The sequence below is a fragment of the Ammospiza nelsoni genome, chromosome 11 (assembly GCF_027579445.1).
Source record: "Ammospiza nelsoni isolate bAmmNel1 chromosome 11, bAmmNel1.pri, whole genome shotgun sequence".
NCBI classification, from domain to species: Eukaryota; Metazoa; Chordata; class Aves; order Passeriformes; family Passerellidae; genus Ammospiza; species Ammospiza nelsoni.
In genome coordinates, this window is record NC_080643.1 from 2,167,287 (window position 1) to 2,176,366 (window position 9,080).

The 9,080-nt window shown below is 44.8% G+C and overlaps 1 long non-coding RNA gene across 1 annotated transcript; it reads right to left on the reverse strand.

Moving 5' to 3' along the window:
* Positions 1-2,346: 2,346 nt before the first annotated feature.
* LOC132077973 (uncharacterized) lies at positions 2,347-8,638 on the reverse strand. Its single transcript, XR_009419214.1, has 3 exons — positions 8,580-8,638; positions 5,794-5,837; positions 2,347-2,541 (listed from the first exon to the last, which is right to left on the reverse strand). It is a non-coding gene; the product is annotated as an uncharacterized LOC132077973 (long non-coding RNA).
* Positions 8,639-9,080: the final 442 nt, after the last annotated feature.

Sequence of the window (9,080 nt, forward strand, 5' to 3'; positions counted from 1 at the left end):
CAGGCCAGCTCTGGAGCGACTGCGCTGTATTTCTCCCAACACAAGCTCAGCTCCTGATTACAATGCTCCTCTGGGGTGCTACTCTAGGCAAATAATATAATAAATAATGGAAATGGACCCAGGAGGAAACTTAGATGTTAACTGTGTAGAAACAGGAAACCTGAGGCTTCATTGCTGTATAAATTTAATGTTGGGTTTAAAGCTCCTGCTGTTTGATGGGTGGGGTTTGAGGAACCTGAGCAGGAATTCACTTTGCAAAATGAAAGGCACTGAGATTCCATCCTGGCTGCTGCTGCATTAGCACCAGCTCTGTCTCTTCAAATGCTTCCTGCTGGTTCTCCTAGAGCACAGGAAGCAATGTTCTGGTGATTAAGCAGCAGTATCATTATAAAAGCCAAATGAATAATCATTGTGTTAATGAACTTTATCTTAGAAAAGATTAGGGTTTTTTTTTTAATGTTAAGCCTCTTTCCGTATGACAGAGGAAATGCACTCTCATTTCATTTAATCAACCCTGAGATGCTCATGATCTATACAATTTAATTTTCTGTCTGCACGTATCCTTCCACATCTGCATCTCCAGTTGCTTAAATGATGGCATCAAATCACATTAATACATGAGAGATGATGCAGTTCCCTGCGTGCACAGAGAGGTTTGGCTCTGGCTCCCAGCTTACTATTGCAGAATAATCCCCCCTGAAGGGATTTCCAGAGGTCAGAGATTCCCAGAGCGCTGCTTTGTGGAAAGCTGGCAAGCAATTATGTGAAAATCAACTCTATTTGGGGTATGAAACAATATAAAGAGAAAAACACTTTCTAAGGGAAAAGATGGAGAAAGCTAAAGGTTGGAACCACAAAAACACAGAGGGAAAATGATGTCTTGGTGAGATCCTGTCCTCACTATGAGAGTCACCATCAATTCTTTCCTTTACCTGGAGTAGAAGGGATTGCTGAGCCCATTCCCAGCACACCCTGTTCCACAAGGAGTTTTGGGGTGAGGAATTCAGCTCTTGGCTCTGTCTGTGCACATCTGGCGCCTTCTTTAAGGAGGAAAAGGAATTTGTGAGTGACAGAGGAGAGGTGCTGCAGCAGTAAGAAGGGATGGGTTGTGTTCAGAACCCACCAACCACAGTTTTCAGCTCATTTCTGTGGAATTCCTACTGAATCATGTCCTCTGCTCCTAGGAAAACCCTGATCCATGAGGGACCCAAGGAGAAAAGTCCTTCCCAGGTGGATGCTGTGGCTGGATGTGTGTGGTTGCCTGGGAAGCCAAGCCTGACCACACCTTATGAATCAAATAGAATAAAAAGTACCAGGAGAATCACAGGGTGTGGAAAGGAGAGGAAGAAAATACATTTTATAGATTTGCAGTGCCTGGGGTGATTTCCAAAAGTGAAAAGCGTAAGGTCATCAAAGCAGTCTAAAGAAAAGAGGAATCCACCAAATGTCTGTCCTTTGTTTCTTGTCAGGAAAAATGAACCCAAAACTTCACCAGAACACCAAAACCTCAGATTCTTTCAATACCAGAAAATAGCTGCAGCTGGAAATTCTATATTAATTTGAACTAATGGGTAGAAATCAAAGCAGCAGCCACAGCCACCAGAAAGCACCTTGTGCCAACTGGTGAGTGAATGAAATTCCTCGCTGGTCATAATGGTGCCTTCATTAGGTACACACAGGTTCAGGAGGTTCCTTAGGTGAAGGGGAGCGCTGGGGCCTCATTTTGGGCTCTCAGCAGGGTGAGTTCGTGGGGATGGCTCTGACAATGGGCAAGGAGCAGCAGGAGCACACAGAGTGTTCCCTGCCACCCCTCAGTGCCAAACCCATCCCGCTGCCTCTCGCCCTTGTGCCGCGAACGCAGCCAGAGCTGAGCGCTGAGCTGCCTTTAATTAGCAAATGTTGTTGGGTAATCAGCGCGTGCACAGCCTCCTGCTGCCACGGCACTGTCACCCCAGACCCCAAGGAGCACCAGGCTGGGCAGGGTCACCCTGCAGGGCCACGGTGGCTGCATGGCCCCGCCACCACGGATGCGCTCGGGAGAGGGAGAACATATGCTACAAAGAGACAGCCAGACACCAACACATGCTGAGGAGTCCAGAGGGAAACACTGGGATAATTAGAAGCTTTCTGTGGATTAATCAGCCTGCAGAAATGCTGGAGTGGTGTTAAACACCCAAACACCCACCCAGCTCCCGCTGAGCCCCACCGCGAGCCCTCGCAGCCCAAACCTCCCTTGGCAAAGCTCTGGTTGCCTTTTGGACCAGCAGAGGGGTGACCAAGGATGCTTTAGGAGGAGCCCAGATCCATTTGTCCGTGTCCACAGCACCAGGAGCTGCTCCACAGCGTTATTTTTGGCATGCCCTCCACAAAAAGAGGCGGCATATGGAGCTGCCGCCTTGGCACCGTGGCAAATATTGATCCCTGCTGTGACAAAATGTGACAAAGAGTTTGCAAATGACAGCACGGGCTGGCAGGAACCTTCCTTTGTGTTCTTGGGACAGGGAAGCATCACAATTGCAGCTGGAGAATTGGATTTTTTTCCTGTAGTTGTGGTAAAGCCATCAAGGAGACGATTATTAGGGAGAGTGAAGGTGTTCAAAATAGAGTGTGGCTTAAAGAATGCCACACTTTAGAACAAGAAAGTGAAACAAGTTGGTTTGAAAGGCTTAGATGATTTCTTTTGGAGCACTTCCAAAATGAAGGATGATGTGTGGAAGGAGACAGAAGAGTTTCACTCCTGTTTTCAAAGTGCTACGTTCGAACTTCTACACTGTGAACAATATTTGCTTCTTCAAATGCTTGTGGGGTTTTTAATAAAATACTGTCAGAAAAAGAATTTAAGGGAAAAATTTCTATTAAAGTTCAATCTGACACCCCCACTCCCCACACAGTTTCATTGTAGAAACTTGCTTTGAATTTTACTAAACTGATTTTTTTTCCTGCCAATTTTTACTTCATGCATGAATCTCCAAATTCATACCTTCCATTGTACTTGAGAAAAACGGACCCAGTGTCATCCTTTTAGGCAGAAACCCAAACTAAAATATGGATTTTATTTTTCCCCCACCCTCCTGTTTTTGTCTCCCTTTACTCCCTGCTTCTGTGCTGTTTGTAAATCATAAATCTTGAAATTATAAAGAATAAAATGTACTTAGAGAAAATGAATTGGGTTGAAAGGCACGAAAGTTGTTCTTTAAGCAGGGCTTACTCTGAGTTCTAGGAAAAGTTATGTGGAAGAATCTGACAAACAAACAAAAAAAGCTTTCTATGTAGGCAGATGAGGTGAGCCAAAGGTAACAAAGTCAAAATATAAATGTGAAGAAACAGAGAGGAAAAGCAGAGAGAAATCTGCCATTTTATTTTTAAACACTACATTGAAATAGAAGAGCAGAGTGGGAGAAGGTATTAACCCAGAAAAGAGAACAGATTGGGAGGAGACAAGGCAAGGGTAAATGCCATCTGTATTTGCGGTATTACCTACCCAAATAATAAAACTGGATGGAAGTTTTCAAGAGGAGAAAGAGATGTCTTTGACTTCTTAAAAATCTTTTCTAGGTCTACAGCAGGTGGTTTGAAGAAGAAAAGCTTTCTCTCCTAAAAAAACCCTCAAGCCAAACACAAAAACTAACTTGGACTTTGGCAACTTTTTAATTATTTATGTGTCAGAATTAACCGACAATTCCCAGTTCCTTTCTAACCACAGTAGCTGATTTTCCCCCTGTCTCTGTCCTTCAAGATCTACCCAAAGTTTCCTTCTGAGCATCTGATGCTGGTGTAATTTATGGGCTGTGTAACTCTCCTCTTCCCTGGCATTAATAAAGAAGGGCCACCACTTTTATTATTGCAGTTCATATAAATCAACATCATTGGAATTCAGGGAGGGGCGGAAAGGAGGAGCTCTCTTACACCTGGAGCAGGACTTCACAGCCGGGAGAGCAAAACCAGGGGGAGAACAATGGTCTGGAGATTTGTCACACTAAAACACACCCAACCACCTCAGCTCCCTGCATCCAGGCATCAAGGATTTGAAAGTAGGAAGGAATTGATCCCTGTGAGGGTGGGCAGCCCTGGCACAGCTGTGGCTGCCCCTGCATCCCTGGCAGTGCCCACAGGGTTGGACACTGGGGCTGGAGCACCTGGGACAGTGGGAGGGGTCCCTGCCATGGCAGGGGTGGGCACTGGGTGGGATTTAAGGTGTCTTCCAACCCAAAACATTCTGGGATTCTCCCCAGTGCCAGAAAGTCAGAATTTAGACCCCAGCCATGAAATTTTACCGTCAGTTTAGGGATTCTGGGAGGTTTTTATACACCAACAAAGTCTTTACATTCTTGTTAAAGATCCAGAAAGTTCCCTTGGGCTGTGCCAAGCTTTGACTTTCTAAGCTGCATTTTCAATTCAGAACCTGCCCTGTCCCATTCCATCACCACCACCCCAGCTGGGACAGGAACACTCTGGGATGAGCAGCTTTATTGGGACTGGGGGGCACAGGGGGGATTGGGGAGTGCTGCCCTCACACACTGACTCATTCCCACCTCATTATTCAGTGATTCCCTCCTCCTCCTCCCCTTTGACAGCTGCATTCCTGAATCACTCCACATAAAAGGCATATTTGGAAAAAGAAGTAATTATTATATTAAACTAATTTCAACAAGCATCAGTTAAAATGTGTGGAAGCTGCAGCCTCCGTTGTGTTGTTCTTCTCAATAACTTTTTGTCAGGGAGCAGAGATGAGAGAACAAATAAGCAAAACCAAAAGAAAAATCTAGATATGGAAAAAAATACCCCAAATTCATGCTACTAAGTTCAAACAAAGCTGATATTTCAGTCAGACAGAGCCAAAGAAATGTTTCACCCCACAGTTATAAAACATTTGAACCTCATCACTCTTCCCCAAATTTTCCTCTAAGAAGGTGATCTAAGAATCTTCTTAACAAACCAACAAAAATATTAATCTCTTACATTGTTTTCATCCTTTTTGTCAAAATCTAAGTTAATGCACTGCATCAGAGAAGAACAATCACCAGAAGGCAACAATGCCAAAGCTGCCATTTCCATTGCACAAGCACAGGGCTCAGAGATTTAGGGAACAAATAAAAGACTTAAAACTTGAAAAGCAAACCCCATCTCTCATATTGCTGCCCAGGGGTCTGTGTGCAGATCACAAACAGGACAGGACTGTGGGGACACCCCTTGAGCTGTTGGATTTTCCAGCATCAGCCTCATTCCATGGTTATGACAATGGGAAGATGCCACCAGCTCACAGCCCAGGCAGCAGACACAGAACTTAATGTTACAACTCACTTTAAAAGTTTTTTGACCAATCCTACAAAGCAAAAGCACATTGACAGTAGTTCTATCCAATCACTGTAAGCATATGAACCTTCAGTTAAAGCAATTCTTGCTTATTTGGAATACAATATTCACTTGTAAACCTTCAAACACAATGCACAGAGCTTCATTATTAAGCTTAGAACTTCCTAATATCTTTCTAGATAAACTTTTCTGTAGCTTAGGGAGTTATTCTGGACAAGCATTAATAAACAGACCATTGTTCAATTTGTTCTTACTTTCTAATTCTCATATAATTTTTCTGCTGACCAATCTCATGGCCACTGCTTAGCTCTAATCACAGTTCTGCTAAGTATGAGCCTTGCCTTTTGCAGCTTTCCCAAAACCCTCTGATTTTCAGGATTCCCACACTCTCCCACATAATAAAACATCCAGGGAAAATAATTTCTAAGGGGTTTCAGCTCAAAGTCTGCACTGGGTGTGTCCCCCTCCATCGGGACCTACCTGTCCACAGGTGGGTGGCCTGGGAGTCATCTACAGCCCAGCACCTGCAAAGAGAGGGTTTATTGGGACCAAGTTATAGATTCAGCCTGGAATTAGGGAGTGGGTTGGGTGGGAAAGGACCTTAAAGTTCATCTTTCCCCCCCTCCCACTGTCCCAGGTGCTCCCAGCCCTGTCCAGCCTGGCCTTGGGCACTGCCAGGGATCCAGGGGCAGCCACAGCTGCTCTGGGCACCCTGTGCCAGTGCTCAGGATGATTTCAAATAGGAGTTCACCCCATTACAGATAAATATTGTGTGTGAAAATCAAGTTCCCATTGCAATTTCAGGCAGAAAATCCCAATTCCTTTGCTGGGAAAAAGATCCATCATTTTCCCTGGACCCTTGCTCCGGATAAGCATCTCTGCTTTATTTCCTTGGATTGCTGAGCAACTGCATGAAAGAAATCAAGCCCTTCCACACAGCCTACAAGGTTATTTGCCTAAGGAGTGAAAAATAGAGGCAGGAAGGATTTTTATTTTTTTTTTTAGGAGTTTGTCTGATTTTATTCTCTCTAGCAGACTTCCTCTACTATTTTCAGGGCAGCTTAGTGTCAGATAAAGCATACCAAAACCATATTATTTAAAACCTGTCAAAGAGAACTCGGCTGTGTCTGTAGTGAGAATCTGGCACACTGCTGAATCCTAAAGTTTGCTGCTGCTTCTTGAAGGGAACACAATAGGCTGTGCTCAATGACACCAGACATCTTTCCCTTTTGTATGCTGAGAAAGGCTCGGCAGCAGATTAATAATTCAATGCTCATTAGAAAGTACAACCTGCAGTAAGCAATCAGATATAATTAGGCAAAAATATATACATGATTACAGAGTGAGCACGATGCACAACTCCATTGCAGGGGAAATAACATCACATTTTCAGTGGAAGGGTCAGGAATAAAAAAGGGTCTTGTAAAACACTCAGCTTGAATTGTGGTTTTTGTTTCCTTTACCATCAACTGTGTGTTAGAATAATTTTTCTCTAGGAGAATTCTGCAACTCCATCCGTGTTCAGACTCACTCCAGGTTTCTTTCCCTGCATTAAAACCATGGAAAGCTTGTTTCTCCTCTGGATCCTTATATCACATCTCTATACCTCGAGGCAAGTGTATGACCACATAATTGAGGCAGTAAATTGATGACAATTAGCACATTAGCAGTGAATAGCAGCAAGTGATAGTCTTAATTGACAATGCAGTGGTTAGTAATTGATGTTAATGACTCAGAAGAAGGGGAGAATAGTGACTAATAACTGTAATTTTTAGCTGTTTTCCCTGCTGGAGAAACATCGGGGCAGGTGGAGGTGTGGGCTGGTCAGGGAGCACACAGAATTGCCACCTCAGAAAGAACAGGCTGAGGTTTTAAACAAGCGGTTTGAGCATCCCTCAGGAGCAAACACAGCTTTGGGGGGCTCAGTAAAATGAGTTAGAGGTTGCTCCTGTGCTCACATACTTTAGGAAAACCGGGAATTCTTTCCACATCTCCCCAGTCCTGAATTCTCAGGTGCTCCTGGCAGAGCTGTGCCAGTTCTGTGCCAGGCTCTGAGGGCAGTCCCTACGGCAATTAGGGGCTGCTCTCCCTCTCCAAAGGGTATTCATGCACCAGGGAAAACCCAGGCTTTAAGAACAATGCCAGTTTAAATCTTGCCAAGCCCCGGGCTCTGCTGCCTGGCCAGATGGCAAATCCTGAGCATTATCTGGGGTGCTCCTCTCACTCTCCAGAAACAACTCCTGAGAATTAAGGCCTCGATGCCATTTGCCAGGCTGGATTTTCCCCCGGGGAAATGGCGGGATTAGGAGCTTTATTTCCCTGTTACACAGGAATTCTCCTGCTCGTAAAGATGCGTTCCCTGCGTAAACCACATATTGTATTGAAGGAGAGGAGAATTAATCATCCTCCTCAGAAAAACATATGGACAGGCATGTGGGCTGCAACAATTATCCAAAGATGCCCAACACGATGGCACTTGGAGAGCCCTAATTATTGCTTTGGTCTTGCCTTCAGCAGGTGATGTACAACCACAGCCATGGGATAATCCCTTCCCTCAAGCCTGCTGCCAAGAGCCAGCACTGGAGACTTTTCTGACACATGAAATAACTTCCTTACATCAAAGCCGAAAATGCTTAAGAATGAGCTTCTCATGAAGCTTTTTATTTTTAATATTGTAGCTCCTGCTCTGTATTTTATATCAATTTGGAGAGCGATTAGGAGCCCGGCCGTGGCTGGCTTCTGTCTGAGCGTTACACTCTTCAAGGAGATCATTTCCATCAGAGTTTGGATGATAAAGGACTCCCACAAATCTGAAAATGAACTCAGTTCTCTTTCAGTTCCTCCCTGAGTGCCCATTACTGCTCTCCAAAGCATGGAGAGAGCATCTCCACAGCCTGAGGAGCCTTCCCAAGGCCAGGCTGGCACACTGAGCCACAGGGACTCAAATCTGGGCATTCAAACTGATTTACACCAGCCAAGGCTTTATCCACGTCCTTGGGTTCTCCTCAAGGTGAGGGGTGACCCCAAAAACCCACAGAGGGTTTCCCCAGCACCGCAGCTTGGGGTGAACCCAGGACTTCCATGAGTGCTGTGCTGGTGGCATTTTCTCCCCACTGGCACAAAAAGGCAATTTTTAAACCACTTTTTGCTTCAGCAATAGGAGGAGAGATAGAAATATGATAAATATTCATATTTTGTAGTGGGTTTTTGTTGTCATCTTATCACAGGGGTCCCATACTGTTGTCTCCTTATCAGAAGTTCCATACCTGCTTGGTGTTTCTCATGGCCAGCTCCTCAGAGCACTGACTCTTTCTCCTTCACAAAGTGCCCAACTGACTCCAGCTCCCTTCTCCACTCTTTTATAGCATTCTTCTTCTCATTGGGTACAGCTGTGGCTGTTAAAATCAGGCCTGCTCCTAATCTTTGCTAATTGGCCCAGCTGCAACTCCTTAGGGGTGAGATTACTTTCTACATTGTTTTTATTTTATCTTCTATCCCCCTACAAATTTTTACTCCTTTCTGCAGAGGGGATGGTCCCTGGGGAATGCTGTGTGTCTGTGGTTGGACAAGGGTCTGGTGGAGCAGCTTTTTCTGCTTCTGCTTAGACTGGAAGGCAGATGAATAATCTATTGAGAAAGAAGAGAACAAGAACAGCCAAGGGGCCACTCTGAGCCACTGAGGCATCCAGAAAAGCCAAACTGTGGAAACTATTCAGGTGCACTGGAAGTGAAACCGTTTTTTCCTGGTCACTGGCAGTTTCTGTAGGT